Genomic DNA, 18,851 nt, shown 5'->3' on the forward strand with positions numbered 1-18,851 from the left:
TAAAGTCAGTGATAGTTAAATTGCACAAATGTACCCAGTGAATTCTTATTTCAATTCCAGAGGGAAAAAAAATATCATATCCTGAGGCTAGGAGAACCGAAATCTCTCCCATCTCTTAGCAGAAAATCATCCCAAGACCATTTGCTTAGCGCCTCCTGTGGGCCACGTGGTATTTAGCTTTCATTCTGGGGAGCAATTATGATTGCCCCTACCTTTCAGTCGAAAAACTGAGTCTCAAAGAGGCAAAATCACTTGTCTAAGGTCACCAAGCTGGGGTTGGGGGGGGGCATAAGATGTAAGCCCAAAGCTGTCAGATTTAAAGCCTAGACATCTTTTTTTTAAGAAAATATAGAGGCACACTAACTCTATGAAATATAAAGATTATTCACTCAAACCTATTAAATATCAAAAACCTAAAAACTATTTAAGAACTTTACCAAGGCCCTATACATAGCATTATTGAAAAGTTTCTTTTAAAATGAAATGCTTTCATTTTACTCCTGTTTTCCAATAGACATCTATTATAACAGTCAAAGTACATTTTCATAGAAAAACGAGGCCCAGGGCATAATAGAAACATTCTTACTCAGACAGAACTCTTTAAAAAATCATGTTCCAGATAAAGTTAATGTAGAATGATAAAATATTCATGTAAACCAAATCACATGATTCAAACAAAGCTCAGAAGTCAAATTTATGTCCCACGATAGTTTGGTGTTCTAGAAACAAAAACAAAGGGCACGATGTCACTGCCTTAAAGTTACTCTCCCAGGAAATGCCTTTACCAAGATTCCACGTGCAGCTCCGGTGGCTGAGATAGCTCTGTTTCAAAGAACACATAGAAGTTCTGGCTTCAAGAAATAAATGAGCTTCGCTGGGCTGCAGTGGGCAGGAGCGAGTAAAAAATTCAGAGGCAGAATTTCAAAATAAGTTGAATAAAGCCTAATGAGGGCATTGATTTCCCGAAACATACAGCCAAGAACATCTGAAATGTAACTCCTAGGAGCCCTCAGGCAACACGCTGTACTATACTTTTTATTTTATAAATTCATAGAATGGTTGCATTTTCATGCCCAAAGGCAAATGGAAGCTTTCACTCCTTATTTTTGATGCAGACTGAAGACCTAGAAAGGTTAAGTCACTCACCCAGGGTGGTACAGCCAGTTGGAAAGAGAGCCTTTTGGGTTCCATTAAAGTATTTATCTCTTTATAAGATTTCCTTTTACAAACTAAAAACCGTATTTCAAATAGCCTTAGCACAGTAGGCAACATGAACAAATTAGCAAACCACTGTAAATTCTTTAATGATAATCGTTTCATTACATTGTTAATAAAATGTGCTGTCATAAAAAGTTCTTTTTGAAGAGATTCGAACTCTTTAGAATAAAGAAGTTTGGTGACTCTATAAATAAGCAAGTTGAACTTAAAGCTAAGTAGTCAAGCATGTATTAGCAAGATTCAACAGTGGGATTTAGAGCAATCAACTTTATGCCCAGACAGAATGAAAGAAAGCGTGGAGGAGAATACAGAAATGGCTGGGATATTATTAGCAAAACACTGCTTTAATGGAAGTGTGCCAATTGGCACAGGACACACAGGGACCAATTTAGAGTGGAAAACAAGACGGGATCAAGGTGCCATGGAAAATGGGAATGAGCGAGAAGGGGCTGAGAGATGAATCGTGCAGGGTAACTCATTCCTGCCTTGGCAGCTGTCCAAACCAGCGGAACTCGGTTCTGCCCATGGACAGGCCCAGCGAGGGCTTGAAAAATAAAACACTTCTGCAGCCCTGGCAAGCTACAGTTTTTAAAAAAATTTTTAGACCGCTCTGACAATACCCTTGGGAATATGAGATTCCAAGAGTCAAGAAAGCACAGAACTGAGGTTGCTACTCCATGCCTCTCCCCTTGCTGTGTTTCCTGCACGGACGGGGCGCCAGGCGCAGCAGAGGAACCCCGGAGGAAACTGGTACATTCTACAGCACGGTCCTTGAGTTCTGAGTTTTCTTTTTAAATGTCATTGGCAGCATTTTTATTATTATTTTAATTTTTGCAATTTCATGTTGGACTTTGGGTAACATAAGATCATTTTCCATTTTTTTTTTTTTTTTGCCAACAATAGAACTTGGTCAGCTGCCATTGTGAACTAGTTGCACAGTATTTCTCCCCACTATCTAGAATGTGATCCGGTTTGGGTGAGAGAAACGAGTTCATGGTCCTTAATTACAGCAGCCTGGGGGAAGCTCTTTGCCAGACGTGGGAAGGTTCTGGCCCTCCTGAGATCTCACAGTGGGAAGGTCCAGCGTCTGTCCCCAGAGTGAGCAGCAGAGTGCTAGGAAGGAGGGAGCGGGCTCTGGAAGGTCGAGTTAAAAGGAGAACGTTGCATCTGCTCATCAGGGCCCCAGGCTGGGACCCCGTACACAGCCAGACGGTGGACGTCGGCTTCCTATGCCCCTGGGGGCTGGTCAGCACGACAGAGGACGGGGTACAAACACCCCGCACCCAGCAGCACCATTCACTTGCCTGCGGAACACGGATTCACCTCACTGAACCTTAATGGCAGCATCCAAATGTGGGAATAAGCATTAACATTTTCAAGGCTGTTGTTTGATAGGAAAATATCTATGAAAAAAGTCTTTTGCAAACTTTACTGTGATATATAGACATTAGTTATTAATGTTACCTAGCAAAATTATCTCCTTTATCAGTACACACACACACACACACAAACACACACAGACACACATACATACACACACACAAGATATAGAGGGAATGAATAATTTCAGTTACTTCATTATTTTAGTATATTTTGATTCCCCTACCTCATATAACTTAAAGTATTCTTACTTTATTCTTTGACAGATATTACTGTAAAAGATTCTGTTAGTCTGATACGATGTGAAATGGATTTGTCTTTGATGAAGTTAATCGGGGTACATCCTCACTAGGACTAATGGGAAAACCACTGTGATTCCCCCGTATTCTAGTTGTAGAGACAGAAAATAGAATGTGGCTACCAGAGGTCGGGCATTTGGGATGATAGAAACTTCCGGAATGAACAGTGGTAGTAGCTGCACAACAACGTGGCTGCACTTAGTGCCAATGTCCGTACCCTTAAAAATGGTGAGAATGATACATTTTATTTGAAGTATGTTTTACCAAAGTTATTAAGGAGAAAATTTTATTTCAGACATTTTGGCCACTTCGTGTTGAATAACTCATTTGGTAGAGATTCTTAAGGAATTGTTATATTCACAGTATATAACAACTGATATATATCAAATTCTATCATAAGCCAGTAAAAAAGAAAGATAATTATTAAGAAGATCTCTTATTCTGTGGTCACTGCTGGGTTGGCATGCAGCCAGAAGAAAATTTAAAAAATAAAAAATTCGCCTAATCGAAATTGTCTCTATCTTACTAAAACATGGCTTTAATATATCTAAGTACACTGTGTTCGTTTCAAAAAATGGAGACAATTTCATCAGCTATAATTAAGTTCCAAATACTGTAAAACTCACGGAAGGAAAAAAAGTCATTTAGTAGGATGAATAAACCAATACGGGCTCCTGAACAAAAAGAATATCTATATATCACACAGCATATATGCAAAATAAGCATATGCATAAGACAAACTGTAATGAATCCAATGAAAAAGTTTGATATTCACAGCAAATAAAAAAGCAAAGGTAATTTTTAGGTATGTATAAGGATAAATATAAAGTACATTTCAAAACCATATTCAGAAAATGATTAACTTTGTATCCTCTTTAGTAGACATTATAAGACAGATTAAACATGGAAGATATCCTTTTTGCTGTTTGAAGAGCTATGGCAATTGAACTGAGTTAATACCATCTATTTCAACACAGGATCAAAACAAGATCTGTTGAAATTATAGGTGAGCTGTCCTAACTGGAAGAGAAAAAAAAAAGACAAAGGAAACATTCAGATTAAGTCAATTCCTTCGGAAGAAGCCACTCAATGACTATGTCCTTAAAAGCAAACTCATTCCCACGCTGACAGTCATCATGGTAGCTTTTGTGAAATACTGGAAGTCTCCGATGCCCTTACTAAATAAATAGGAGAGTCAGATTGTTTCTTTCTGCAAAACAGAGACTGATTTAATAAAAGCATAATTTTGATATAAGCAAGTTGTGTATTTCAATGTCAATAACTGCCTTGAAGTCTTTTCTTTTTCATCAACAATGCCTGCTCAAATATCTCCATTTTTTAAAATCTTCAAACTGGGTGACAATTTGTAAATTGTTTTGTTCAAGCCCCTACTACCCCTTGCTAAATTCTGACAGGAGTGGTATCATGAGCTCTCTGACCTCCACGTACAGCATCTTGGAGGATTAAGGACAACCAAGATGCATCAGGCTTACCAGACTTGCGCGCTTCAAAGACAGTCTTTTCTGGAGCAGGTTGATTGCTCCCATGTTCCCATTCTTCACAACACACATCTCTGCCATCTCAATTCTGTGTCTCTTGTTTCCGTTTACCTTTGCTCGACAGATGTGGTAGCTTAGTCTCAGAGGAACAAAATTTCATTTCTTTTCTAATCTTTTTTTTCCCAGAGTTTACACCCTTTTCTGCTTTGTTATTAAGGTAGCTATGCCAATTCTAGTTCTGCAGTTGTTTCTTGTTTGTTATTTCACATTGGGAATTGGATTTATTGATCCAATGACTACCCAAAAAGACAGAGAAAAAAAGGAAAGTTCTATTGGTTTTCTATTTTCTTCTAACATAACTAGAGATTGCTTTTTCTTCCACTAAGAATTCAAAATTCAGCGTCATTCCATCTTGTTTTTTTTCTTTCACCAGCATAACATTAAGTCTGAAATACTTTCTGTACGCTTATCTGTACATTTAATCATTTCAGTTTTCATGATTGCTGATTAATTACACTTGGTCAAAATAAGATGCCCATCGTTATGATCTGAGGCATACAGACCCTCACGCACACAGGAACACACACATACGTAGCAAGCGCACACACACGCTACACACCCTCTGTGGTTTCCAGTCCTTACCACGCTCTCAAAAAATTCTAACAAATTTTTCCCATAAATATAACTCCAGTAACTTATGCCTAACAAAAGACAATGTGTTGATGTAAATACACATTTAGACAGCGCTGTTAGCTCACTCACAGGCCATTCTCAATCACAAACAACCATATTCTCTTTCGACATCTGTTGCTAAAATGTACAATAGTAGCAGGCACAACACACAAAGCTTAAAGGCATGGGAACATTTGGCTCATCTAAAGAGTAAACAGATTTTTCAAATGTATTATTTCTCAAAAAAAAATAATAATAACCTGGAATGTGAGAAGTGAACGGAAAGAAGCATGTGTATTAATGCATTTTCTTTTTCAAAAATCCTGAAAACCAGCCATATGTTCTACATTATGAATATGCAGATGGTCTCCATGCAGTTATTTTTTTCCCCTCTAATTGAAACCATCGGGGTAAAATAATGCAGTAGTTTAGGAAGCTGATTCAGCCGGGTCTCTTTCTTCCCTTCTCCAAAAGTACACCAAAGCCTCTATATGTTTATATAATTTGGGAATTCTTGCTGTTAAATGAAAGAGAGAGACAAGCAAAGCAGCGGGAAGGGTAGCTTGATGCTTGCATTCTTCGTGGCAAATTGTGCACTTTATGAAGAAAATGCATTTCACAGATGGGCTTCTCTTAGATACTCGTGCTGAGAACCCACCTTGGCATTTCTTAAGCAATAACTCCTCTGAATTCAGCTCCCTGAGTGATCCAACATGATGTCGAAATCGAGTGTATCAAGTTAGCCTGTCAGCCTGCCTGCACGCATCCTCAATGTCAGCGGTAAACCGAGCATGCCAACCGGGCCTGGGCAGATTGCTCCCAGTAGAAGTCCCACATTCCAGTATGAGACGGGTCCACTCCTCTTTGAGAAAGACTGGGATCAGCCATGGATGATGAGTGTATAAGCTATTACTATACTTGTTCTTTATCTGAAAGCAAGCCTAACAAAATAATTCTGTTCCAGACTTTTTTCTCTTTAACCTAAACAGTTTCCATTCCTCTGGTCCTCTAGAAACCGAAGAACTGTTTGACTTTTTAAGGCATTATTATAGGAAGGCAACCCTAGAGGTAGGGAAATTAGCCTTAGGAAGGTTGGATGAAGTGGAAATTCATATAGTTATTAATACCTTGCTTGACATCATCAATATTTTATCATCATAAAGCCCCTTTTCCTTAGCACGTCTATATGTTGAGAAATGTGGTTCTCAATCTTCATAAAAGTAGTCATTAAAAAAATAACAAAAGCAGATGTAGGAGAAGGAATGTGTGACGAAGATACCACTCCTATAAAGCACAATCTCAAAACCTAATTTTCTTTAACCTACCAGACTTGAATAGCTCAACTCATCATTGCTAGAGCTTTGGCCACCAGAGTGAGATGGTAGCAGAGCAACCCAATGAAGTGGAGACGAGAAGAGCAAACACACACGCACTTCTCTGCAGAGTGGCCTTCTTTACAGGAACTGTGGATCCTGAAATGCAAAAGTTTTTCGTTTAAAATAATAATCCTTACTTTAGCTGAGTATAATAAAAAGAGCTTTAAAAAAAAAAAAGGAAAAAGGACTGTACCAGATGTAAACTTTCAACAAATTTTACCTAAGTGTTGGCATGAACATAACCCCAAATCTCGAGGGAAGGCAAAGGCAAAAGTCTGCATTTTTCCTGCCAGGAAGCGCTCGGAGGGAAAGTAAATATTCTGCATAGAGAACTATTCCCTCCTCTTTTCTAACGTGTGCATCTGAAGACTTTAATAGTCTGAGGCAGAATTATTCATAACATAAATCATCACAAAGTTTTCAGGGCATGTTGGAGCTACAAAGATTGCAACCCTCCTCTAAGGGTTCTTTTCACCATCAGAAGATTTGCTTCCATGGGTCCTGGGGGGCAGCTGTGGTTACGGCTAGAAAAGTGAGACGCTGGGCCAGGGGTCCCCTGGCACGCGGGCCACATGCAGCCCACTGAGGACATTTATCCAGCCCGCCGGGTGCGTTTGCCGCCGCTGCCTGTCCTGCTTAGCAGCCGACTCGTCCCGGGCCCGCAGTGCGCATGTGTGGACTGTGCCGCACTCTCCAACGGCCCTCCAACGGCCTGAGGGACAGTGAACTGGCCCCCTGTTTAAAAAGTTTGAGGACCCCTGCGCTTGGGCCTTTTATAAATCTCTCCTCATTTCTAACTGCTCGCAGGAGTTACCAAGCTCTCCTTCCCAACACACTTCCCATTCCTAGCTGTGATTGCGAGGCTGGGTCCCTGTTAGACTTCGCTAGCAGGGGACAAAGAGGGAGAGGCAAGGCGGGGGAGGGAGAAGGGTTTCCTCTACTTGTCTGCCTCCTCAGCCTCTTTTGTTTCCTGCTCCTTCTTGGCCCTGGTTTCCATCAGCACCACCTAGCAACGCTTCTCCAGCCCAGCAACGGCAGTCCAGCCCCATGGTGTGACCCCAGAGATTCAAGAACCAGCCTTGTCATTCCCCTTCCAAGACCCCCGCACCGGCGACCAGGGCCCGTTCTCAGAGGTCTGTGTCCCAGCTGCACTCAGCCCTCCTCTGAACTCAGGACACCCACACTGCACCGGGTGGCAGCCGCGCCTCACAGGCCCCTTCTGCAAGACTCTGTTGCAACATCTCAACTTCTCTTTGTTCTCCCACCCCTAAGGCAGTAGCTGCTTCCTACAGGTGGCCCCAACACATAATTTGCAGAGCCCAGTGAAATATAAAAATGTGGACTCTTTGTTCAAAACTTTATTAAGGACTTTAAGGTGGCAGTAACAGAGCATCAAACCAAGCATGGGGCCCCGTGGAGGAGGGGCCTGGGAAATGAGCCCTGCTGGCCCAGACTACCGCTGAGATTTGTCAACGTTCCTTCCTGGAATTCTCAGTTCTTTAATACAAAACTAACACTTCTTAGCAGCAAATTTTGTCTGTTAAAATAACCTGTGTGTTTTCTATCTGAAGACTAGATCCTAGCTAAGACGCTATATTTGGCCGGGCGCGGTGGCTCACGCCTATAATCCTAGCATTCTGGGAGGCCGAGGTGGGAGGCTCGCTCAAGGTCAGGAGTTCAAAACCAGCCTGAGTAAGAGCGAGACCCCGTCTCTACTAGAAATAGAAGGAAATTAATTGGCCGACTAATATATATAGAAAAAATTAGCCGGGCATGGTGGCACATGCCTGTAGTCCCAGCTACTTAGGAGGCTGAGGCAGCAGGATTGCTTGAGCCCAGGAGTTTGAGGTTGCTGTGAGCTAGGCTGACGCCACAGCACTTACTCCAGCGTGGGCAACAAAGACGCTATATTCTTCCGTGCCTCCGGTGAAGGGATGATGAGAGTGTGTGTGTCTCCCAAGTGACAACAGGCATCTTTTTCTGCATTCTTTCCTAACTGGAAAGAGAACTCAGAATTCAAGTTCCCACCTTCATATCCATCTTCACGCGATCAATGTTCAGAAGTCCACAGCTTAAGGCATTTCAACACGTTCATTTCATTCCATTAGACACGTCTGTTTCTTAGCAATATATCCACCAATGTTATGAACATGGTCCTGATTTAATACAGGCACAAGTCACCTACCTATATATGGTAGTTATTCCACTGATAATTAATTTAAACACAAAAGTAAATAGATGGAAACTGCTCAGAATTTTTAAATTTCTCAAAGTCCCTTAGAAATCAAATCTTGCAATAGTGAGCGTTACCTTCAATAATCATTTCCCATTCTATTGCATCATCTCACTTAAAACTCATTTAAAAGAGAAGAAAAGGGCATAAAAAGACAATCCTCCGAGCAGCAGAGACTAACAGAAGGGCTATCAACTACTAACTTGAGCTTCCTCAAGGACAGAGCCCTTTAGTCAAGCATTCTCAGCTGAAGACTGCAGAATAGAGCGTCCTCAAGTCTCAGTTATTAAAAATAAAGCTTACTTTACCCAGTAACAGGAAAGAAAAGCATCAACCATTTATGCTACACCTATTGTATGATGAAGTGCAGCTACTCTACACAACCCCAAAGTTTGGTCAATATGCCGAATTATTTGGAATTACCCTACACCTAACATTGACTGAACACTTACTTTGACTCAGGTCTTGGAGCAGGCGTTTTAACATAGATTTTTCTTATTTTACCTCCTATCAACTCCAATATGGTATTTGTTATGCCCACATTACTTATGAAGGAATTGACGCTCGGATTGGTTAACAAGCAATGCATATGGCCATGTTTAATAGTATCTCTAGATAACACAAGATTTGCCTGCATTCCTTCTGGAACAAAACCAAACTTCTCTAGAGGTTTATATGTCATTTCCAGAGCCATTGTTACTAAATTAATCTTTGGGGCAATTATTTACCTTGGAGATGAATTAACTTATTAGATTACCAAGGGATCCTTTCTTTCTGCAAGGTGGCATCATGCCATTATGTCCTAGGTAGAGATTACCTAGGACATAATGCTGTGAGGTCTGAGCCTCTGATAGCTTCTTGGGTCATGCACACATACACACCAGACAGCACTAGAGACCCCCAAGAACTAATTTAATCATTTAGAGTCAGGTGTACTTCTGAAGGACATCACAAGTCAGATAAAATCTAGCAAATATTCAGCTCATTATGCAGACATTTCCATGCATCTGGCTGTCTGATATGACACAGACAGGCTGTCTGAATATTTGTGTGAGTTTAGGTGGTTTTACTTAGGTATTTGACATTAGCCTATACTTTTCCTTACAACTCCTTGCCAGGTTCCTTAACCATGCCATGACTTTTATGGTTCAAAAATAATAATAAAGGTACAGGTGGAAAAAAATAATAATAACATATTAATATGTAAATCCTCTTATCGTTTTCTGGCCTACCACTGTTCATATGAATGAAGGATTCATAATTTTGTCTCTGTAAATAATGATATTAAACATAAAGGTAAGCATATGGTTTGGGATTTGCATCTATGCATAAGCATAACTGGAAAACATAACTGGAAAGTTCTGATGCATGCAAAATTATCTGGCTACAGGAGTAGGTAGTTCATTCAGGAAGGCTTGGGCGGCTTTACCTTCGCAGATTCCTAAGTCTGCAAATCTATTTAAAACCCAGGGCGGAAAAACGACGTGTCCAATCAAGCACAGTGAGCACAATTTGGAGCCTTTCTCTACTAAGCACATATGCTTTGGAAATGTAAAGAGGGTAAAGAAAAAACCCTGCAGTTTCAAACTCAGGGAAAATGCCCATGAAGGCTAGTCCTACCGTACAGACTGATGGCAAGCAATGACGTCATGCAAACCAGCTCCCGCACGCAGGAGGCCTTGTTGTTTCCCAAAGAGCTGTCAGTAATACCTCTCTGATGGAGCCTAATATTAGGCTGAGCCAGCAAAGACTTCTCCCCATCATTCACCCATTGACTGTGTATATTTGCCCTTCTTTAATATCAGCAAACCTCTCAGTCTAGACTGGTTTGCAAAATAGGCAGCTCTGTGTAGACTTCAGGAATGCACTAAATTTACCTATCATAAAGCCCATGCTATATTACCTGAAAAAAATTTTAATGCAGTGGCTATAGTTCTAATCCATCCTCCATACATTGTACTCTCAATTTTGAGCAGGGCCACTAACTCTTTAATAATAGCCTTGCTCTAAGACCTCTGTCATTAGTATTAATACCTGTGCTGCAGAAACACTTCTCTGAGGTATACATGTGGTACTTACTCATGCTCGTCTCACCACATAAGTAATGCTCAAGGGTGGACCAAAGAGCACACCTGGGGGAGAGAGCAGGAGGGAGGAAATGAAAAGAGGGTTCTAGAATAACCACAAGTACTAATATAGCATTTTATTACATCCCTAGTTCTGGTCTAAGTACTTTAAATATGACTTCATTTAGTGTTCAATAGCCCTAGGTGATCAGTGCTATTATTATACCCATTTTATAGTCAAGGAAACAGAAACAGGAATAAAGTACTGGAACCGTGATGCTAATCCATATGTGCTCTTAATCATAATGTCATGTGTCCTCTTATTCTTAAAAACAAAAATCTTTTGAAAGATTATTCCAGAAGGCCCCACAATATGAGTAACTATCCTTCTATTGAAGTCTGTAATCAAGCAGGAGCCAACATGAAAGGCTTTTTTTTTTTTTTTTTTTTTTGAGTCAGAGTCTCACTGTGTTGCCCTGGCTAGAGTGCCCTGGCATCAGCCTCGCTCACAGCAACCTCAAACTCCTGGGCTCAAACAATCTTGCTGCCCCAGCCTCCCAAGTAGCTGGGACTATAGGCATGCACCACCATGCCTGGCTAATTTTATTTATATATATATATTAGTTTGCCAATTAATTTATTTCTATTTATAGTAGAGATGGGGTCTCACTCTTGCTCAGGCTGGTTTCGAACTCCTGAGCTCAAACGATCCGCCCGCCTCGGCCTCCCAGAGTGCTAGGATTACAGGCGTGAGCCACCGCACACAGCCATGAAAGGCTTTTTAAACCTGTTCCCAACTACCTTATATGAGAAACAGAGTACACATATTATATATACTTTTATACATATAAAATAAATTAACTCCTAACACCTTCATAATTTTGAGGAAAATTAAGTCAGTAAACAGTACATTTGAGAAATAGACTTTTTAAAATAGTAAAGACTGTGTTTTCTAACCAGGAAATTATTTATCAACTGACATGTAATATTTCAAAAAGAATAAAATATTGGGAAAAAGTTTAGAGAGAACTGCAAAATCAGGCTGAATTACTCTTGAGTCCTACATGGTCAAAACTTCAGCTAATTTTTTTTTATAGTGTCTCCTCCCCATCTTTTACCTTCATTGTCAAGTGTAATCAAGACTTGGCAGTAAGACTATTTCTATATATTATGTGCAATTCAATTCGACTGGTAGTTGGGGGGGCTCTGGGATGGGAACTTTATATGGTGCCACGACTATGACATGTTTTCAGATCTCTTAGGCGGTCACACCGAGGAGGACAAAGACAGACACACGCTAAATAACACTAAAAACAGGTGACCCCTGAAAACTGCTGGCCTGCAGGAACAACAGAAGGGTGAAAGGCAAGGAGGGCATCTGAGAAGCCGTGTGGCGGAGGTGTGATGTGAGACGGGAGGGTGTTGTAGCAAGATCAGGGGAGGACAGCACCCGGGGTAGGAGTGGAACAGCGGCACCAGCCCGGACACACTCTCGGGCTCCAGGGGCGAGGAAGAGGCCGGCAGGGGCCTCTGAGGAGCTGGGTGCAGGCTGGGTGCACTGCAGCCAAACAGACAGACTACGGACAGACTGGAGGAACTCATATCTTTACCTAAGGAAACTGGATTTTTCCCAAATTCCAGACAGAAAAGACCAAGGCATAAAAGCATGTGATTCCTTCTAACCATCCAACTCCTTTTTGAAAATGTGAAAGATCTAAACAAAAGTAATAACAACAATACAGCCCTGTCGTCACTGATTCTACATATATATATTTTTTTCTGAGACAGAGTCTCACTCTGTTGTCGGGCTAGAGTGCCGTGCGTCAGCCTAGCTCACAGCAACCTCAAATTCCTGGGCTCAAGCCATCCTCCTGTCCCAGCCTCCCAAGTAGCTGGGACTACAGGCATGCGCCACCATGCCCGGCTAATTTTTTTCTATATATTTTTAGTTGTCTCGCTAATTTCTTTCTATTTTTTTAGTAGAGACGGGGTCTCACACTTGCTCAGGATGGTTTCGAACTTCCGAGCTCAAACGATCCACCCACCTCAGCCTCCCAGAGTGCTAGGATTACAGGACAGATTCTACATAATTTTTAATTGGGATAAGTTGATTCCTCGTGAGTGATGCAGTGGACCAGGAGTCAGTAGCACCAAGTTCTAGCTGTGGTCACTTAAACTGTTTACAACATGACTGTGAGCCAGTCTGGGCCTGCGGTTTCCATAGCAACAATGCAAGGCAGCTGGAGCTGCAGAATGAGCCTGCTGAATCCCACCAGTCTCCGGAAGTGCCCGGGGGTTGGGGGTAGGAATGTTAAAAAAGGTTCCGCCCTCACTCCACTCTCCTTTGTATGTTTGGGTTTCTGCATAAACTTTCTCTCGAAGAAAATGTTCTAAGCTTAAAAAACCATTTGAAAAACACCTTGCTACATCATCTCTAAAATTGCTTTAGCTTTTACATGTTATTCATCCTTGCTATCTCTTGTGTGCATGTAATTTAAAGGTACATTTCTCGTTAGCATCCAAACATGCATCATATATATTAATACATGTTCATGTGCTTTTGCAAATGTATTTGATAAGTCCTGACATGTATTCCAGTTTTGTTTCTTTGTCTAACGGGCTGTGGGATATATTTTCTTATACTTTCTAATGAACATTCAGATAAATAAATGAACACTCTATAAATGCAGAGTATGATTAGTGGTATAAAATTACAAAAACCAAGTAGAACTTTCTATGAAAAATGAATTTCTCGACCTCATCATTGTCTTAGCAGTTCTCGACATCCTGCAAAATGTAGTAGAACATCCCGGCTGCTGGGGCTGAGTGGCCAAGTCCTCTGTCCCCCTCCGCTAGTCCTGGGTGTCTCAAGGGGCCGTGGCTCACAGCAAGTTCCTGGTCAGTACAACGGCCAGAGAGCAATGAGACACAAACATTAGCTGACAAGGATGAGTAACTCCTCTTGACGTTCTGAGCATGATAGTGACTTGGGCAAGGTCTAAGGGAGGGTCAACACTCAGGCCAGCATTAGGCCTAAATGCATGGTTGGGCTCCGAACTCCAGGGGACAGACGGGTTCCAGTCCAGTGAGAGAGGCAGAAGTCTGTTCTTGAGCAAGCGTGAGCCATATGCAAAATTGGGAATCTACATTTTGGATTTTCCCTCCCACATTACCTTTAACTTGCCACAACCCTGCTTCCCAGCACCCAGCCTTTGTGTCCCTGGCTGGCTCCCAGGCCCAGCAGCGGGCACAGCTTGCCCAGGCCTGTTCCTCCTGGGAAGTGCTAATGCACATCTCCCTTTTCCTGCAGAAAGTCCGCCTGAGCTGCACCCCCTCGCTTAGGACTGCCCTGTGCTAGCTTTCAGACAGGACATGTGGCCGGCTCGCCTGTGCTCACGTGTCAAGGTGCTGGTGACACTTACAGCACCTCCGGGAAGGGACTAACGTGACATCATGTGAGACGGGCTGCCAACTGGGTCTGCCCACCCTGGAGACCCAAATCTTAGCTGCAATAGTTGCCAGGAAGGCTCTCATGAAGTCTGGAGCTTCTCTTTATCTTGCACCTAGTAAGTAAGAAAAGCAAAACGGATTAGTCTTAAAAGATTGAACCTAAACTAGAATTAGATGCATTTTCACTTTACTGTACAGCTGATTTAAGTATAAATGCATTCGGCAGATTATAAAGGATGCGCAGTGCGGGTTCTGATGTATATTTCCAGTTCCTCGTCACCAAGGGCCACTAAAACCCTCTGTCGGAGGGTATGGCCGAGAGAATGGTCTCTATTCTAATTTGGTCTGGATTCATTTTTGCCAAGTATTGTCCCCTCCTGCTGACCTTCCACACCCACCTCTTCCTGCTCGGTGCCATGCCGCTCCAGGACACGGTGCATCTTATGGCCACAACACTATACACAGTGTTGGTATTGGCTCAAGTTCAGGTTGTAATAGCAATATTTTAAGCAAGTTTTCTCTAAGAGGCGTGGCTTCATTTACCACCAATACACAACCCTGCTGCCACCTACTTTCCCTGGGCATGGCCTGTGAGTTTGCGGGTGACCCACATCTGCAATCTCCCAGCTCACGTCTCTTGCTTCCTCTTGAGCTTTCTGATGAACGTTACGGCAGCCCTGACGTCGTGGTGGGAATCTTAGTCCATTTGTTTTGATAAGAATAGAAACTTTCAGAGTTAAGGCATTTTAAAAAAAAGTGAATTTTGAATGTTGAAACCATAAAAATTCCACTGTGATGTCACCAAACCTCATCAGGCTTCTGTGTCACAAGGATGACTCCTCAGCTCCTGACTCCATACACAACTGACTCCTTGACATGCCACTTGGATGTTTTAACCGCATTCAAAATAACATTTCACTCACACATTCTTGAATTCCGTCTCGTTCCTCAAGATTGGTTCCTTCTGCATTTTTTCCCAACCTCAGCAAAATGGCAAAGACGTTCAACCAGTGACTGAAGTCAAAAATGTAGTAGGCATCCTAGTTTTCTTCCTTTCCCATTTCCCATGTCTGATCCATCAGTAAAAGCTGTAGGCTCGTCCTTCAAAATATAGTTCCCACCCTACTCCCTTCTCCTCACACCCGCCGCCACGCCCTGTTCCGGCCACCTCCCCGCCACCAGGACTGTGCGTGGCCTCCTCGCTGCTCTGCCACCCCCACCCCCACCCGCCATGGACCGCTCGGACCCACAAACAGGGGCATTCACAAAACATGAATCAGACCGCTTGACCGCCCTGAGTAAAGCCCTTCCCGCTGCACTTGGAATACATCCAGCTCTTGTCGTTATCCCAACCTCTCCGCGGTCTTGCTCCTTTCTCTCCCTTGCTCAAGGCTTCCCAAGCTCCAGGGACAGGCAGCAGGCTGTTCCCACTCCTCCCGAGGCACGTTCGAGTCCCCTCCTGTAAGATGCTGGGCTATAAGGACAATGGACACCTTCCAGCTTGTTTACTGCTTGCTTGCTAACCGCAAGGCATTATGGGTACATTATGGGATGCAGAGGAGAAAGACAAAGAACGCGGAAACCAGATTCTCTCAGCTGGGACCCGGAACATGTCGGAGCCTGTCAGGGGCAGGATGAAGTAAGAATCACTGTGGTGGGATGCATGATCAGCGTGTAAACAGCTTGGGTATAAAAGGGTCACTAGCACGCAAGGGGGGGTCCCTGCCCGGAGAAGAGGCCACTGCGCTGGCACTCTGGGGGCTCGGACCCTAGCTCGAGCTAGACAATGAAACTCCTTTTGATAATTACAGCCTCGGTGACTCTGTCTCTCTGTCCCGCGGCCCTGGGAATCTCGGATATAACACTCCCTCCCACTGTGTTGTATGCAGCAGCCACACTGCCCTCTCGACCGGGTCACACTGGGTTACATTCCCCTGCGGTCCCCTCCACTGCGTTTCCACGCTCTGAGTTGCAGTCACTGTTTTCTGGTGTCCAGACCGTCAGCCGTGTCTAGAACGGAAGCTCAGCGGAGACAGACCTCGTCGTCTTGTGCTTCCCTCAGTTCCGGCCATGGCAGCGCCAGGCGCAGAGCAGACCCTCGTGAAGGCCTGATGATGTTGAGTGGCTCCGGGTTGGACACTGGACCTGCCGCTCACTAACCGTGTCTCCTTTGTAAAGTTTCTTAATTTCCCTTCGTCCTAGTTTCCTCATCTATGAAACGAGACAGGTGGTTGTGAAAGCCGATTAAAATAATCCAGGTAAGGCCCTTTCTTTTCTGAAGGCACTGAGTGTTCACCATTGTGTTGACTCCGTTATCAAGAAAGTCATCGCCATCAGGGAACAAACGAAATTCCAAGGGGGCCTTCTGAAGACGGGGCTTCACCCAGCAGCAAATTCTAAAGAAATGCCCTCTCTGAATCCACGGCAGATGAGGGCGAGTGTGGTGGGTCCCCTCACACTCTCCCCAGGACTTGCTCCTCTTCCCGAGCACGGGGCGGAACCTGACTCGACAAGGCAGAGCAGAGCAGAGCATTTGCTTGCAACCGTGGTCATTTAATCACTCAGCTCCCATTCTTTCATCTGTACAACAGTAATATCATATCACATTATAATTATTATATAGCCAAATAGACACATAAGACTATCCCAGTCATAGAGCTAGATGAGATTTCTGCAACTGTATAAAAATGCATTGGCCGGACGAGGTGGCTCACGCCTGCAATCCTGTGGGAGGATTACACTCTGCGAAGCCAAGGTGGGAGGATCACTTGAGGTCAGGAGGTCAAGACCAGCCTGAGCAAGAGCAAGACCCTGTCTCTACTAAAAATAGAAAGAAATTAGTGAAACAACTAAAAATATATAGAAAAAATTAGCCGAGCATGGTGGCACATGCCTATAGTACCAGCTACTCAGGAGGCTGAGGTAGGAGGATTGCTCGAGCCCAGGACCAGGAGTTGGAGGTTGCTGTGAGCGAGGCTGACCCCACGGCACTTTAGCCCAGGCAACAGAGTGAGACTCTATCTCAAAAAAAAAAAAAAAAAAAGAAAAGAAAAGTAAAGAAAAATGCATTGCCTACTAAAGACTAGCAAGGAGTTGGGGTTGGCAGTGGTGTGATTTATTTCCACGCAATTCATTGGTCTCTCTCAAGCCACCGTGTTTCCCAAAAACTAAGACCCACCCATAAAATAAGCCCTAGCAGGATGTCTAAGCATGTGCGCAATAGAAGCCCCACCCCGAAAATCAGCCCTAGCGACGGGCGTGGCTACGCAGCGCATCTGCACAACCCATGCATGTCGTTGGGGAATGGGAATGAAGACGAGCAGCCCTTCTCATCTGCCCCATCGTGACAGCTACTGTCCCAGAGGTGACCGGGAAGGTGGGGCGGCCCCACCAACAAGGTCGGCTCCCCTGTCAGGTCCCGGCCACCCTGTACGTGCTGCAAGCTGAGGCTTTGAGGGGAAAATAGCACATCCCCTGAAAATAAGCCCTAGGGTGTCTTCTTGAGGAAAAATAAATATAAGACCCTGTCTTATTTTTGGGGAAACATGGTAGGTGCCAAAAAAGCATTAGATGCTGAGGACACCTGGGCACACTGAGAAGGAAGCAGGGCCCTGCTCTCAGCCCTCAGGGAGCAAAGACAGCCCTGCAGCCCCCGTGAGCCCTGCGGTGACCGTGGCGGGGGTGGGGGGCAGTTGCAGGGGCTGCTGGCCCAGGGCAGCTGTCAACTCCGTCTGGCGTGGGTGGGAGGTTCCTCGGGCAGCGCTTCCTGATCTAATCTGCTGTGACCCGGAGACGGCCTGTGGTCAGGAACGCTTCCAGGAGACCGGGAGAGCTCTGAAACCGATCTAGGGTTCTGGCTCTGTTTGAGGAACACCTAAGCTGGCCCCGAGACACTCAAACCTCAACGAAACTCAAAGCAAATGTGCTATATTCCGACTTGGAAGCTGAGCTAGGGCCGCCTGTGCTTCTCGGGAGTTGTCTAAACTGGAGATCTAGGGCCAGGATAAACCACTAGGTTTTCTTGGAGTGCTCATTACCCTTGTAATCACCTCTTATCTCTGCCTGCTTCAACGGTTAGGAAACTTTATACTTTGTTCAAGGCCCAGTCCAATTCTTCTCTCTCTCTCGAATTGCTTTCCAATTCCCTGTCTGCTTAATCTCCCCAGCCAGCCACACCCTGCCCCTGATGCATTCCTCTAAAGTCACAAAACCCATCATGTTTTTCTTGCACTAATTGCTGCACTTGCCATGTTTCTTGCATTTGACAATAGGCGCCACTAGCGCAGGAATAACAGGAATGGGTGCCCTTTGGGGAGGGTGGGGCGATCTTCTACATTGCTTTTGGTACTTTACGCAGAGTGGATGCTCTAGCCCCAGACTCACACTCATGCTCTGAAACCAACGCCCTAAAAACCGAATGAATACCGTGTTGGAAACAGAACACGTCTGGTGTTTAGGAGAAAGGAAGCAAGTGGGCAGAACACAGGTACGGTGCGATTCCAGCAGCCTCGGGAAGGATTTCCAACCAACTCTGGCACCATGATCTGCCCAAAGTTCTTTCCACAGGGCGCTAACTGGACTGGCGACTCACTTGGTTTAATCTTCTTTTTGAAGAAGTAAATATCACTTAGTGAGGCAGTAGCCATTCGTAGAAGGTT

The sequence above is a fragment of the Microcebus murinus genome, chromosome 29 (genome assembly GCF_040939455.1).
Source record: "Microcebus murinus isolate Inina chromosome 29, M.murinus_Inina_mat1.0, whole genome shotgun sequence".
Classification (NCBI taxonomy): domain Eukaryota; kingdom Metazoa; phylum Chordata; class Mammalia; order Primates; family Cheirogaleidae; genus Microcebus; species Microcebus murinus.